The sequence below is a fragment of the Lathamus discolor genome, chromosome 1, assembly GCF_037157495.1.
Source record: "Lathamus discolor isolate bLatDis1 chromosome 1, bLatDis1.hap1, whole genome shotgun sequence".
Classification (NCBI taxonomy): Eukaryota; Metazoa; Chordata; class Aves; order Psittaciformes; family Psittacidae; genus Lathamus; species Lathamus discolor.
Genome location: NC_088884.1, coordinates 135,362,864 through 135,378,311, shown reverse-complemented (window position 1 = coordinate 135,378,311; position 15,448 = coordinate 135,362,864). Strand labels below are relative to the sequence as shown.

General features: G+C 34.7%; 1 long non-coding RNA gene across 7 annotated transcripts in view; it reads right to left on the bottom strand.

The window, feature by feature from the left end:
- The window catches only part of LOC136022933 (uncharacterized), a 56,271-nt gene extending 41,480 nt beyond the window's left edge, over positions 1 to 14,791 (bottom strand). For all 7 annotated transcript variants that reach the window (XR_010616402.1, XR_010616399.1, XR_010616406.1 and 4 more), the window contains exon 1: positions 14,631 to 14,791. This is a non-coding gene — a long non-coding RNA (uncharacterized LOC136022933). The remainder of the gene's footprint in view (positions 1 to 14,630) is intronic.
- Between the last annotated feature and the right edge of the window lie 657 nt (positions 14,792 to 15,448).

Here is a 15,448-nt window from a genome sequence, read left to right as displayed (position 1 = left end):
CTGTAATAAATCATGCAAGTACAAAATCAGTATCCTATCAGTATGAATAAAAAAAATATAGACAGACTATCACAGATAAATAGAAAGGAGCCTGTAATGAGAGAAAGGTCAAAGGGGTTGGCATCAGCATTAGTTCATTCCTTATATCTGGTTAATATTATCTTTTTTTACCTTTCCTTCCCAACAGACTTGTACACTACACTATTTAACTTTATGTATATGTAGATCTTACATTGTGTTTTCTGCCTATTTTGAGAGATCCTAGAAAGTTTAAAGCGTAAAGAGATTTTTCTTAGGGGAGTGATATTTCCCCCCTTCTTTTATATTTTTTTTTTTTTATGGTGTGTTGTTGGGTTTGTGGTTTTTTGTTTTTTTTTTTTTTTGGGAGGGGGGTGGTTGTGTTTTTGGGGGGTTTTTTGTTTGGGGTTTGGGTTTCTTTTTTTTATGTTTGGTTGGGGTTTTTTGTTTGCTTCTTTGGTTTTGTTTTTGGCTTCTTTGTGGTTTCTTTTTGTTTGGTTGGTTTTTTTTTGGGGGGTGTGTGTCTTTGTTTGATTTAGCAGATAGTATTTCCCCAAAGTTTAGGAGAAGGTCAGCATAAGCTGACAGGGAATTTTAGCAATGGCCTTTAATAGCCTATAGGAACAAACCACTCTTATCCTCTTCTTTCCTTCCATATTTTTTGCAGCTTCTTAGGAAGTTTTGTCTGAATTTTCTACTTTTAACATATGGCTTACACATTAGAGTCTATTGTAACTTTTTTCTTTTTTTTTAATTTTTTTGTACAGAGCTCTTTCTTCAAGAAAGATTGCAGCAAAGTTTTCCACAGAACATCATTGACTTCGATGAAATTCTCTTTCTCAGAATGAGAATTTTCTAGTCTGTAGAAAGCTTCTTTCCAGCAGTGTCAGTAAGATAACTCATGTATTTAAATACAGTCAAAATAAGAGTTTCAAAAGAAATCCATGGTCCTTCAGCCTGCTAACCTATTTCAAAAATGCAAATCTTCATCTGGGAAATAGAGACATAAATTACAGAGTTTTGTTTAAAGCAGACAGAACAAACTTCATTTGAGGTCTAGTTATATTCCAGATGAATACCATAACTTAGTGGTGGTAACTACATTCAGTGGAGGTATTTGTTCTGTTTTTATTCAGAGAATCAATGCAAAAGTCTTGGTCTTTACTCTGATGTGAAATTATAAAAAATACTTAAGTCTCCTTAGCTTTCCTTATGAGCCCTATGGGTCCAAATGATCCGTTCACACAACTCCATGATTTCTTTAGAAGGAATTCAAGAGCAAGAAAAGGTTATGGCATGTGCTCTTCCATCCTTAGGGATTTTGTCAAACAAGCCATACCAGCAGTCCTTGCTCTGACAGTATAGCAGTTTCATTTCTTTTCTAGGAAGCATCATGTCTGCTGACACACACCAGCAGTGTGTGGTCCAACCTGACAGCTATAGGTTGGTCCATAAACTAATAGTATTTTCCAGCTACTTGTACCTTTTCACAGAAATTTGTATACCTGTGAAAAAAGAAGTTTATCTATCCAAATACCAATTTACATTTGATGGTAGGCGACATATTCCAGTATCTCTGTAAAACAGTAACAAAACAGAAATAAGTCTAGTGGACAAGAGCTAAGGCTTGTGTCATGGTTTAAGCCTGGGGGGTAACTCAGCACCACACAGCTGTTCGCTCACACCCACTGCTTTCCCCGCTCCCGGCTTGATGGGGAGGGGAATCTAAAGAACGTAAATCCCATGGGTTGAGATAAAAACAGTTTAATAACTAAAGTACAATATACTGCTACTACTACTAATAATAATGATAAATGAAATAACAAGGGGAGAGAATATAAAACTAAAAGGGAAAAAAACCCAATAAATACAAGTGATGCATAATAAAATTGCTTAGCATTTCCTGACCGATACCCTGCCCTACCAGAGCAACAGTCTGCCCTTCTGTGAGACTCCCCCCAGTTTATATACTGGGCATGATGTGCTGTGGTACGGAATGCCCCTTTGGCTAGTTTGCGTCAGGTGTCCTGTCCCTGCTGCCTCATGGTTTGTGCTTCTCCTCACTGGCAGAGCATGGGAGACTGAAAAGTCCTTGATCAGGGTAAGTGCTACTTAGCAACAACTAAAACATTGGTGAGTTATCAGCGCTGTTTTCAGACTACAGCCAAAAAATAACACTGCACCAGTTACTAGAAAGGAGAAAGAAGAACCAACCAAATGACTGCTATAGCCTAAACCAAAACAGCATGATAACAATGACAACTAATAGACATTCAAAACTGGAATATTCATCCCCACAACAAGGAGTATGAAAACAATTATATAGAGGAAGTAAAATGGTAGACACAGCCCACAAAAGTGACTGCCATCAGACCCTTTTGGTTGTGCAGGTAAACATAACTTCCTATAGCTTTATTTTAATTTACATTTTAGCAGAAATCTACCTCAAAATTCACAAGCTGCTAGTTAGACCACTTGTCAGACCTCTAGCTGGGTCACAGTCACATTTTATTCTCTTTTTTTTACATGGTTAACAATTGCTTTTCTACTATCTTATGTTTAATACTTTGAAATCAGTTTAGAGGAGTGAAGCAAGAGTTTAACAAATTGTAGGCTTATGTACATTATTATTGTAAGCCAAGTGTCTCCTGAAGTAGTTTTCTCCCCATGGGATTTGCTGACAAATTTGCAGCAACTTGTAAAACTTCTATCAGGAAAATACAAAGAATTGATTTAATGATACTTCACAGAAATCCAGTCAGAATGATTTTAGTTGAATTCAGTTAAATGTATGTTATTGGTTTGTTCCCCACCGCCCACCCCCCCCACCACCCACCCCCCCCCCCATTTAAATTCAACAGCAACAACTCCATAAGAGAATTTGACAGGTTCTGGGAGAGAGAATGCTGAAGTTCTTCATTTCCACTTTCCTCTATGGTTGATATCCCCAGCCATAGCACAGCTCCATCAGGCACTGCAGATTCTTAAGAGACTTTAAGGACACTGAGATGTCACAAAGAAAATGTTTACGGTCTTCTTTTTAAGATATAATTTCCTAATCAAGTATTTGCCATATCCATTTAAAAATTGAATCGGGGTCTTTACTCATTTTCAAAAGGTTTTCACAGCATTCTCCAGACCAGTCTTCTCAGAGTAAAGAGATATCATGTTGGTCATGCATGATTCATAAATGCCCTTCACCTGAAGAAGTTTTGTTGGTATGAACAATTTGGCAGGGGACTAGATACATCCTCAAGAGAAATTAATGACTCCTCCTTTTGCTTATTTGTCCCTATCTGTAAGTTAGTGACATTAACCTGATTGACCAACTGCGTTGAGGTAAATAACATCTCAGAATTTGGCCAAAGGCTTCTTTGCTACAGAACCCAAAATGTTGATTAGGCTAGTGCATGGACAACAGAGAGATTCAAGTGGTATTCACTGCTATTTTGAAAGTTTTAATAGATTAGTGCATGAATGAGTAAAACTGACTCAAATTCTTATGTGGAATACCATTGTTACTGCCTTATCTGCATTGACAATATTTATATGAGGAAAATCATACTTATATTAGTTACAGTATATTTTGTATTAATTCCTCAGTATAATGTAGCTTAAATAACAATACAACTATTTGCTGTCAAAAATGTTACCTGCACACTAACCCATTACCTTTTTTTTATTATCCCATTTATACCTAAAAAATATCACAGTACCACTGATCACTGCTCAGGTATTTTTCTCTAACAGCACGTACTTCAGCAAATAAACATATCATAACAATCTGGAATTAAAATTGTGTTGTCAATCAGTTATATTTGTCAGTTTATGAGTGAACTTAAATTTAAAAGTCTTGTATACAAATAAAAAGGATGCATGTGAAGATTTTTCATCACAAGATTCAGAAGCACTCTAGAAGATGGGATTTGTGATATTAGATATGAAAATACTGGCAGAAAAAATTCTTTAATATATCATGTTATGCATCTAAATATCAGTATTTTAAAAACATATTTACCAAAATTGATATTAAACATAAATGATATAAAGCAAACTTCTAGATACTATAAAACCAACATGCAATGGGTAGCCTGTGTCACCTTAAATAATCTGGCTTCTCCTAACTGTCCATACTTCCCATGTAATTATACAAGAGGACTTAAAAGATGTTAGAACTATGAATAGTCTGGCTCATAATCATTTCAAATGTCTAATCTCTCCCCTTTATGAACTTGAGGAAGGACTGATGACCTGAACACAGCATTAATTTAAATTGGATGGAGGGAATGATGAAGCAAACTCTGGGAAGTTAATAGGTTTTTACATGCTTTACTGGGAACAGAACTTGAAGGTAAGAAGTATAAACTAAGGACAGAACTCCTCAGAGAGCATGAGCTGTCAGAAGTAAAAAAAAAAAAAGCTAAATGACTCTGCTAGATTAACTTAATCTTCTAATTCAGAAGTTTGATACCACTCAGCAATACAATTATTAATGGTCCTATTTTGAATGAAGTTATTTTTTGGGTAGGACTGTACATCTTACATAGGAGCAAGGTTAGAGCACAGGATAGCTAAAAGGAGATGATCACAAATACAATAATGGAAAACAACAGTATGCTATAGAGATGCAGCTATGAGAGCATTTATGGACCCCAGTCCTTATGGCATATACGGCCAGGTGATAGAATAAACTCAAACTGTGTGCAGTGCAGATGAAGTTTCTTCCACACATTTGTGCAGCCAGCTGTGGCCTATCAGAAAGATACATAATGCAACAGATATTGCTGGTAATAAATCCACATCATTGCAAACAAATCTACAAAATAGCCTGTCCCCTTCTTCCCCTTCCACCTGAATAGGCCAGCTTTTATATTTTTTTTTCTCATAGATTTAAAGAGAATTTCTATAACATAAGAAATCCTACCTTATTTTTCTATTTTTTTCCTAAAGCACATTGACACACGACATCTATTCAGAGCATAGAGACCAAGTTCAGAAGTGCTAACATACTTCTGAACTATTTTGAGACCTACATTCTTCCCTTTCATTTTTACTTTAGATAGATTCCCAGGATTTTCAATTCATTCAGTCTTCACTCAAGGAGTCTAAAATAGAAGAACTTTGATTATTTTCACTTTTTCCTAGACTGTGGTGAAACAGCAAAAAAGGTTGTTTAATAAATCTTGCAACAGCTCTGATTATTTTCCCTGTTTTATCCCAATATGCCTGCTGATTGGAGGGTCTGGGGGTTCTTTGGTTGTTTTGTTTGATTTGTTTTTTAACCCATATATAACTTCATTTGCTATTTTATTACCTTATCTGGTCTTCATATGGATTTTGGGACAAATTGAAGAAAAGAGTTCTTAAAATCCAATATTATTCAATCCAATCTGTTTTAAACCAAAATATGAGATCACATTTTACAAAACCAAATTATAAAATAATGGCATTTTGTTTCAGGAGAAACAAAACGGACAGAAAACAAACAAGTGTTGGAAGCTAAGTTTTTTTTGGTCTTTGTTTATTTAGGGTTTTTGTTTAGGTTTGGGTTTTTATCATCTTTAAAAATAAGTTTTCCAGAGAAACAGAGCTAAATTCTATTTCTCAGTTGTGGAAGGATCTATTTTATCCTTTCAATTTAATGGTACTAAAACCAGAATATCTTTATTCTGCTATGCCTACTTACAGAGAATCATATTCAATTATATTTTAAATTATCACTTCTTAAGGATACAAAACCCAATTAAAAACCATAGATAGATATTATGAAGTCTATCTGATGGTGTGTAAAGTTCTGCAAAGTTTCTTTTTCTTGTAAAGCTGGTATATCCCACCACATTGTCTTCAGGAATTTTGATGATAGAGATGAAAGCAGTTAATTCACAGTATTGCCAAGAGCTAAATTCAAAATATTAATGACACTATTGGGAAACAGGAAAAGGAATATGTCCTTTTTTTGACAATAAGTCTTTCAACCTATATTTTTAATATTTTCTATTTGAATATAAGCATAGCTTTACTCATATGAAGTGTAGCACACAAAAATTGTTTCAGGTTGTTTTTTGTTTCTGCAAACTATAAGAGGTAGAAACAACTCAACAGCAAAACTGTGCGACTGAAAGAACAAACCAAAAGTGTGGGGTTTTTTTAAATAAAAACTGGATATTGTGCTGATTTAAAGTTACCACATTCCTACAATGCTGACATTTTTACTGTATCAAAACAAAGTTAATGTGGGATCTCAAAGCCATCAAAATGGAGTTTCTATTTTTTTTCCTCTCTCTAAATCATGAGATGCTTTAAGATCTTTACAGTATTTTGGAATTAAATTCATCCAAGGGAAAAAAAAAAAATGTGTCTTGAATGTATGATTTTGGCGTGAAAAAAATAAAGCAGCTTTGCTGGTCATTGAAACTGTCACTGCCTCAGTCTTTCCACCTTAGATATTATGTTAAATGAAGCATGTATATCCTTCCAAAGCACCTGGAAATCTACTTGGGGAAAAAACTTACAAAAAAGCAACACTGCTATACAGGTATAAACTATGCACACATAGGTATATTTTTTTCTTTACCAAGAGCAACCACTGAACTCATTAAAATACCTACATGGCTAGGTGATGTGTATAAAGTCTGAGGGCCAGTATGTACTTCCAATTTACAATAACTTTGCTTAGGCTCTACTACTCTTTACTAGGAATTTGAGGCTGTCTAATTGCTCAGTCATGAAGTGTCACTCCATCCAGCCTCCATATTTTTAAAGCAGATAGCAATCCTAAACACTGTGATGGGTTACATTACTGGGTTGTGCTATTTTGGGATGTCAGAACTGAATAAGAAAAAGGAATTTTAACATTCCTGTTTAAACCTCCAGCTTTCATGAATTACGATTAACTGGCCTGTTGGTTGAGATATCCAGCACCTGCATGAGTACCTACACTTACTGTCATCCTTCAGATTAACCCTTGTCTTCTTTCCAGAATACTGATATATATTTGGGGAAATGCCCCATATTGCATCGTTGTTTGTAGCTTTGAGGCTGTGTAATCCCTGGGGTTTCTAATTCATCCTGTGTTTTTCTCTGAGGGACAAAAAGCTTCTCTCAAACACAATTATGACTCAGAAGCAGCACTGAATTACCTAAACAATACTCCTAAAGGATGTATCACTAAAAGCCAGTTAAAGATTTTCTTTAAGGATTTTACTGTGTTTTGATGTTTTTAATAGGAATACCTGAAAAACACTGTCTCACACCAGTGAAGACAGGTAACAAATCTCTATTGGAATAATAATTCTGTAGCCAACTACCTCTTTTGCAAGCAATGTTTCACCCATTCTCAAAATCTATGCATACGATTGCATGAATATATCACATTTGTCTTCTTGATAACATAAAATACATCTGAATTGTATATAGACATTTAACATGAATAAAAAAAAATCATATTGTCGTCAGCAGAGATCGCAGTTGTATATGGTTAATGACTGTATATTGTCAGACAAACTTCATTTCAATGTTATTTCATTGCTAATGCATCTTATAATTGAGCTCAGTGGTAGCATGAAAAATCACTATTAGACAAAATGTTTGCTAAGGAACGTTTTCTCTGTAAAGCTAATAAAAGAATCACTATATGGACAGCTTACTAGCTGTCAAAAAAACAAAACAAAACAAAACCCCACAATAAAAGAAAATCCAAACTAATCCCAGAACACCAAAACCGAAACAAAAACAACTTTCTTAATGACAAAGAAAGGAAGAGACATTCTTGTCATCAAAAGAGCAACAAGTAAGGATTTCATTTGAGTAACTTCAGATTTATACTAACCTTGGGTAACTTCAGAGGTATAATTAATGCCTATTATATTAATGTCTAAACTAGTCATGTCCACAAAGAAATGTAAAATCAAGACCTAGGTAAGTGACAGGACCTGGGTGAAGAATGTATATTTCTAGTGCCTATGTCATCATATGTATGATGCTATGTAACATCATTCTACTTTGTTTCTATTGTGATATTACCTTTTAGTGTCCATTATGAACTTTCCAGTTATTGAAAAAAATGAATCAAGTTTGGGACATCTTTGATTGAGACAGTCTTTCATATTGGTTATCCATGTATTGTACTGCCAATTCAAGACTAAAGTGCTAGGCAAAATAAATAAATAGATTTATTACTGCTTTAGTAACTGATACAGATTTATGTAATTGCTAGATGCTATAAAATGTTTATAACTGAAATTTTCGTTCCAGTAATCCTCAGAGAGGCTGTCAGAGAAAAAAAATAAAAATCTATGAATAATGACTGTAAATCAATAGTTCTTATTATTTTTCCACCTTAAGCTTTCACATAACACAGATGTTCTTGGTTTCCCAGTTTCTAATACTTGCCTTTCTTCTATCCGTCTTTACTTCCAAGTACGAATTTAGGTTCTTCTATAAAATGAGATTGCTGCTAAAGTTTTCCTTTTGTTACAAAAGTGTCAATTTTTTTCCTACAAATAAAAATTGATGATAATTATACACTGACTTCCGTAATGTGGCTTTCCTTGATGTTCATTGTAAAAATTGTATTTTTTGTAGTACTTCCCTTCCTGAAGGCAGAATTTATTCTAAAGTCTTTCACTGCATGTGATGTACAGCTTTACGATAAATCACACTATGCATTGTGACATGTTATCATTAAAGCAATTATTCATTATTTAAATGAAATTTAAAATTTCATTTTCTGAAAGCGATATGAAACCTTTTCAATTTCCAACAGTTTCTCAGTCCCTCATGGATAAGTTGTGCAGGAACAAAGTCAAGCTTCAGGGTAGGTGATACAGTCTTAATGTTCTAGACACAAGTTCAAACCTGCTGTAAGTAAACACAAGTCTATTAATCAATTTCTATTTGCATTGACAATAAGTACATTTGTTATGCCGAGGTTTAATTCTTTTTGTTGGAGTATAATTTTCTGCATCTTAAGATGCAAGATTATTAAGGCTTTCAGACAGCATAACTGGAAATCCATTAGAAAACTCTTCATATTATGCTCCCCATAATGGTGTTTAAAACACAGCACACAGAGAACTAGGGGACAAGCAAAATATCTTTTACCATAAGTATCTTGCAGGAATCAGACTGCTCATTGGATCCTGGAGACAAGCAAGGGTATAGAAATACCATAAGAGAAACAGATAGGAAGCGTCTGTTGGCTTATTTATATGTTAGCTGTCCAAAAAGTGTGATTTTTAAATCAGTCTTGACCAGATAAAGAGATAAATGTATTAATTCCACTTAGATTACTAGCTAATACATCAAATACATGTCGAAATAAGGCACAATGTAAAAGATGAGACTGAATTTCACTCACCAAGGCACAGATAAGAGATGGAAGTAACTGTTTCCTTGAATGGAGGAGCCGTGTCTAGGCTAATCAAATATTAGGCAGAGTTTGTCTGCTGTTGGATGTTAGTGACTGCTAAAACCTGAAGCTCTATAAGACAGCAGTTTCTGACAGGAAAATTGTCAGAAGCATTTGATAAGTAATGTGTTAATAAGATGGGATGGTACGAAACATAAATCAGTTTAAGTGGAAACTCTAGGACTCCAGGAAATGATTTTGCTACAAATACTAATGTGTTTTAGTAAGAGCAGAATCTGCCTTATGACTGCAACCGAACACGAGATACGTTCAGACATTAGAAGCTCTGATGAAGTGAATGATCCAAATATCCACAGCAAGTCAGATGAATACAGGACAAATGACTTTTGGGATCTGCTCTTGGGGAAAGGAAGGTAAGCACAGTTATCTTTCTTTTTTAACTGCTTTGAAGATTTGCAACTGGGTTTTCCCACTCTGTTACTGCAAAAAATCAAAGATGGTATTTATTCTTATCAAGACTTGACCTAAGCCTGATTTCACAGTGATTAGTAGTGAGACTTCTTACCCAAAGTTAAGGCAGATCTATAAACTTCATTGAAGTGGCCGTGAATTCCAGCAGCCTCTGCGGCAGCTGTGTGTTCCTAGTTTCTGAGCTTGCATCATGAGGACTTGCAGAGACAAAAATCCTGTTTTGGTGACTCAGGATAGCTAGGAGAACTCTGACAAGCACAGGGCAGTCTGAAACATGTCTGAACTTTGACAGCCCTGAGGGACTTTGACACATAAGATAAAAAAATGCTGCAGAGAAATAAGAGACAACGAGATCTCATAATAATTTGTTGACTCAGAAATTATTTTTCTTCACCAAATATTGAACTAATGTATGACATCAGGAGGGAGCTACCATTTTAAAACAGCTAGGGAATATTGCTAGGAATTAAAGGGCAAATTCAAACCGAATAATCCTGGCTCTGCTAGAAAACCATGCCTGACTATTTTGCTTGCTTCACAAACGCTTGCTTCAACATCTATCAAGAAGAGTCCTTCCCTTCTCAATTTTTGTCTGAAAGTACTTATCAAACACACTTAACTGGCTATTTTTTTCTCTGGAATAAACTCAGTTTATTAACTGAATAAGTAGGAGGGAATCTGCTTTTGAAAATATGTAATAGATATAGTAATATGTAATATGATAGTTGTATTACCAGTTGCTGGGTAAGCTTTATGGTTTGGGCCACTATTGTCTGGTGCCCTGCTCGGACAAAAGGAGATTTATGATCTCTTACTGGCTTTTCCTTTATCAAAAATGGATTCCAAGAACAGAGGAAAAATAAATCAACATGCTAGTTTACTTCCGTGCATCCTGGTATCGGAACTGGTATTTTTCAGCTTCCAATTAAGTGGCATATGGAAATGTATATTCTGCAGTAAATTTTAGATGTCAAACAATACAGAGAGATAACATTTCACAGTAAAATTTATAATTATTTTAAAAATCATTTACAATTTACATTTAAAAGGTCAGTTTCTGGATACTTCGAGAATCTTTTACCAGAAATATTAGCAATGATGGTAAGGAATTAGGTGGTAGCCTTTAGTATCATTTTGCTGAATAGGTTATAAGGCTTTATAGAGCTATAACTCACTTTAGAGTATTATTTCAGATGCAGTTAATGATTAACCAAGCCATTAACAACAGAGCTAGAATATCATTAAAAGACAAGGTAAAAAATTAAGCACTAATATACTAAGAAGTATTAATTGTAAATTATGTTACCATGTATTCCACTAATTTTTGAATTATTATAGCTTGATCCTATTTCTAAGCAGAAAAAAAATAAAACAGAAAGTAAGATCTGGCATACATGTGTATATTTTGTTTTGTCTTTTTAATCTTTCTTTTTTCTGATATATACCAGATAAACTCACAGAACACATAACGTTAAAAGAGAATTTTACTCTCAATAGCCAGCTATTAGTATGTTCTGCAAGAATTATAAAAAAAATCCTATAAAGTAAAGCTGAGTCCCACAATTTATATCGAATTGCATTACTCTGAAAATTACTGATACTTACAATGCAGATTTTAATGCATATTTTAGAAACAGCAATCATTTCAGCAATTTTAAAGATATGATCTTGTTATTTTTTTATTTGATGAAACAACAACTGTGCTTTTACCATCACAATAAAGAGCTTATGTAGCTTTATCAGGAGTGAAAGTCATTATGATAATGTAGATAAAGATTTAATGCACTAATCTGAATTAAATAAGTAAAGCATTTCATGAGTAATTTATGGAAGCTCTGTTTAGCCAAGATGTTTAATGGTAAGTGCTTCAGAAACTGAACTCCTTTTGATACGGGGATACTGGAAGCTTAAGACATTAAAACAGCTACTGAAATTCACAACATAAGGGGGTTTGTATGAGTTGCTATATTTGTCTTTCTTTCCCTATTAATCTTTTCTGCATCTGAATCTCCAATATGTACATTTAAAAAATGGACAGGATGATTTTACAACATAATCTCACATAAAATGTTCATTTGTAATGACATGCAAACCTTCACATCTTTGAGGAATCACACACTTGAATTGTAGAGAAATATAATGGACTTTTGGTGCCTTTATCCTGCCACATACTACAGCAAATAAATATGTTTGAGAAACATTTTAAGAAAAGATATGAAACTATTAGCAGTTAAGGTCTGCAGGTTTTATGCACCTATGCTTTCCCCAGAAACCAGGCTTTCTCTGACAAGTTTATTTCAGGAGACAGTGAGGTTTCGAGGTTTTGTTGATGGCAAAAAAAAAACAAACCCAAAACCCCCAATAATTTTCAAGTTTCCAGAATGCTTTTATTCCAATACAAGATGTTAATGAAGCCTGAGGAAAAATTACTGACATAGAAATATCTGTCTGGATGTAATTAACTTTCATGGGTTATTTTTTATTAAAACGGGTGGATTAATGTGAAATAATTTGTATTTAGATGCACCCTTTCCTCATTAAGTGGAAAGAAGGTTTGCAGTAATTTGTGTTTCACCAGTATTAAATGGGGTAGGCATTACACTGAGGGGTTAGGATTTTATTTTTTTTTTTTAATAAAACCTATAGACCTACAGGATAGATTTTAGCTTTGAAGACAGGCAATAGTTTATTTTTCAGGTGAGAGTCTCTAAGGACAAACTAACCCTAATAATACAGGAAATAATAGGTTTAGCAAGAAAATAGGAAATCAGAAGTGATACAGATTTATTTTTAAAAGTAATAGCTTCCTGTAAATTTTAGCAGAGAACAAAACTGAGTTCTATTTTTTGATAACTCCTTCTGAGATTATACCAATTTAAAAGAATGTTTTATGCTGCTTCTCATAGCAAGTATACCTCCAGGGAACTGCTAATGAAGTCTGGTAACAAATCATAGAATCATAGAATTGTTAGGGTTGGAAAGGATCTCAAGATCATCTAGTTCCAAACCCCCTGCCATGGGCAGGGACACCTCACACTAAACCACCCCACCCGAGGCTTCATCCAACCTGGCCTTGAACACTGCCAGGGATGGAGCACTCATAACCTCCCTGGGCAACTGATTCCAGTGCCTCACCACCCTAACAGGAGAGAATTTCCTCCTTATATCCAATCTAAACTTCCCCTGTTTAAGTTTTAACCCGTTACCCCTTGTGCTGTTGCTACAGTCCCTAATGAAGAATCCCTCCCCAGCATCCCTATAATGCTTTTCTTGAGCTACTGCATGACAATTTTGAATATTGTCTTGTTCATTTACTATAACTAGTAAAATTGGAGCAGTAAGCATCATCATTTTGTTTAATGGAATTTGAAATTTGAGGATGCTAATATCGTTACTTTTTCTACTGATACCTTATAAAAATGTTTTCTACATTTAAATAGCATGGTTTTATTCCAATAGAGAAGCTTGAGCAACTCAATAGGAAAGTAATATTTCTTTTCCCATTTTTAAGTAGACAGGGTCTTACTTCTTATGTCAGTAATGACTGTACAATTAAAGAATCAAGCTGCAAACAAACCTACAGTATTCTGATATTAAGACAGAATCTGTGACACTTAAAGTAATAAGCAGAATATTTTTATTCCCTATATTTGTATCTATGGCTCAATGCGATGTTAACAAAAATGAAAAAAATTAAATCAATTCTACCACAGTAGGGTTGTGGGCTATAGAGCACAGCACGAAATTAGGGGTTCAAACTGCTAGGTTTGAGTTCTGCTGTGGTTAGAACACCCATCCTCATCCATTAGGACCCCACTAACACATTTGAAAACAATATTCTTTTACTATTTTTTTTATTAGTCTATGGCTCTATCTGCCAAAGTCTGGAAGTAAAAGAAACACCCAGAGATCAGTTACAGATACAATAGCACAATGGCTAGCTTTTACTTGAGTAAAAGGCAGTAATAAACTAGTGATATGGAATATTTCAAGCTCCCAAGAAAACTAGCAGTTTCACAGTTTCTTAGTGCTATCCTGGACCAGGCACAGATTAAAATTTGTGTCATTTTAGATGAACAGGCATTACTGTTCCTGCAAGGCATTTTTTATGTGGCTTCAAAAATGTCCACAAAATTTTGCTAGCATGATGACCTGGTATCAACAGAACAAAATTAAAAGAAAGCTCCAAAAGTTAATCTCTGCTAACCTACTTTAAGTTTAAAACACACATTAAATATTCCTCAAAATCCCCAATATATTATCTTTCCATATACACAGTCACTTGCTTACAGTTTTATCAAAGGTATAGGAGCACTTACGATATTAACACAGCCAAGTTACTATTGCAACATTAACTTTATATGTGATATACTGAACAGAGAGACTAATAGAAGCACTGTATCTTTGTTTTCCAGCCTAGTCAAATCAGATTACTAGTTTCCCAGTAAAACTTACAGTTCCCTTGCTCTAAGCAAGTGATATAGATGTTATTTAAACACTTGTGTAAACTGGCAGATGCAGCATTAAGTTGGAATTCAATGTATCTAGGTTAAATTCAGTTTACTTTTACCAAACCATTTAATCTTTCCTCACAATGTATACAGTTGTTCAAGCTGGCCTTGCAAATCATACCTCATTTAAGTGGTGGGCTTTAAATCATACTGTCATATACTCCAAGCTACCCATTTGTTGTATGACCATTGTAAAGCTCCATTTTTTTGTCAAGTTTCCTTCACAGGAAAAATAAAACTAATTTTTATGTTTTACTTACCTGTTTCAGAACAGAATTGGATAGTTGCAGTAAGGTTGTAGGTTGCCAAAATTAAGGACAAACACAGCAAGAAATGGCTACTATCTCCCAAATACAAGAAAGCCTTTGCTTAAGTTTTCCCCTCCCTTTTTTACCAGCTTTTGGTGGTAAGGACCCTCACATCTGATAGAGGAAAAGAACTAACAATTATTTCCTTTGCCAGCTTGATTTACAAAAAGTGACTAAATGTGTCAGCTATTTCCTGCAAATTGGAAGCTATTGGGCCCCAAGCTAGGCCAGCTGTAGCTAATTTAAGGAGCCATGAGTCCACAAAAGCAGGAACTGCTGCTGTAAATGGTGGACATATGAAGTTGCAGGTCTACAAGATTTTGCTGCTTAAGCAGGTGCAGCCCCACTGATTTCAGAGTTATGTTTGCTTTCTCCAGTAATGAATTTGTACCAGAATGCCTGAGTGCATCTGAGCTTTATGGAACCATAAACCATGTTTATTTTTTTGCATATGTTGATAAATTGCTGTTTACACCCCCTACCTCCTTAAGTCCTGACTCATCATTTTGCATGCTTGCCTCAGTTAGATGGTGACACTTCATAAGCAACACAATTTCCTAACAGCCTTATTGCACAACAGATCAGCTGTCCAACCCTGTTGCAACTTATGCTATATGAACAAATCTACTTCCTGCTGTGCTTCGATATCAAAATTTAGCAGAATAAAACATACTGGTAGGCTATTTTCCTCAGTGTTTGAATGCCAAATAAAGAGTTTGTCCTTGAAAGTATGAACCTATTTCTTTTTCACCTTGCATTGGTCAGGCTGA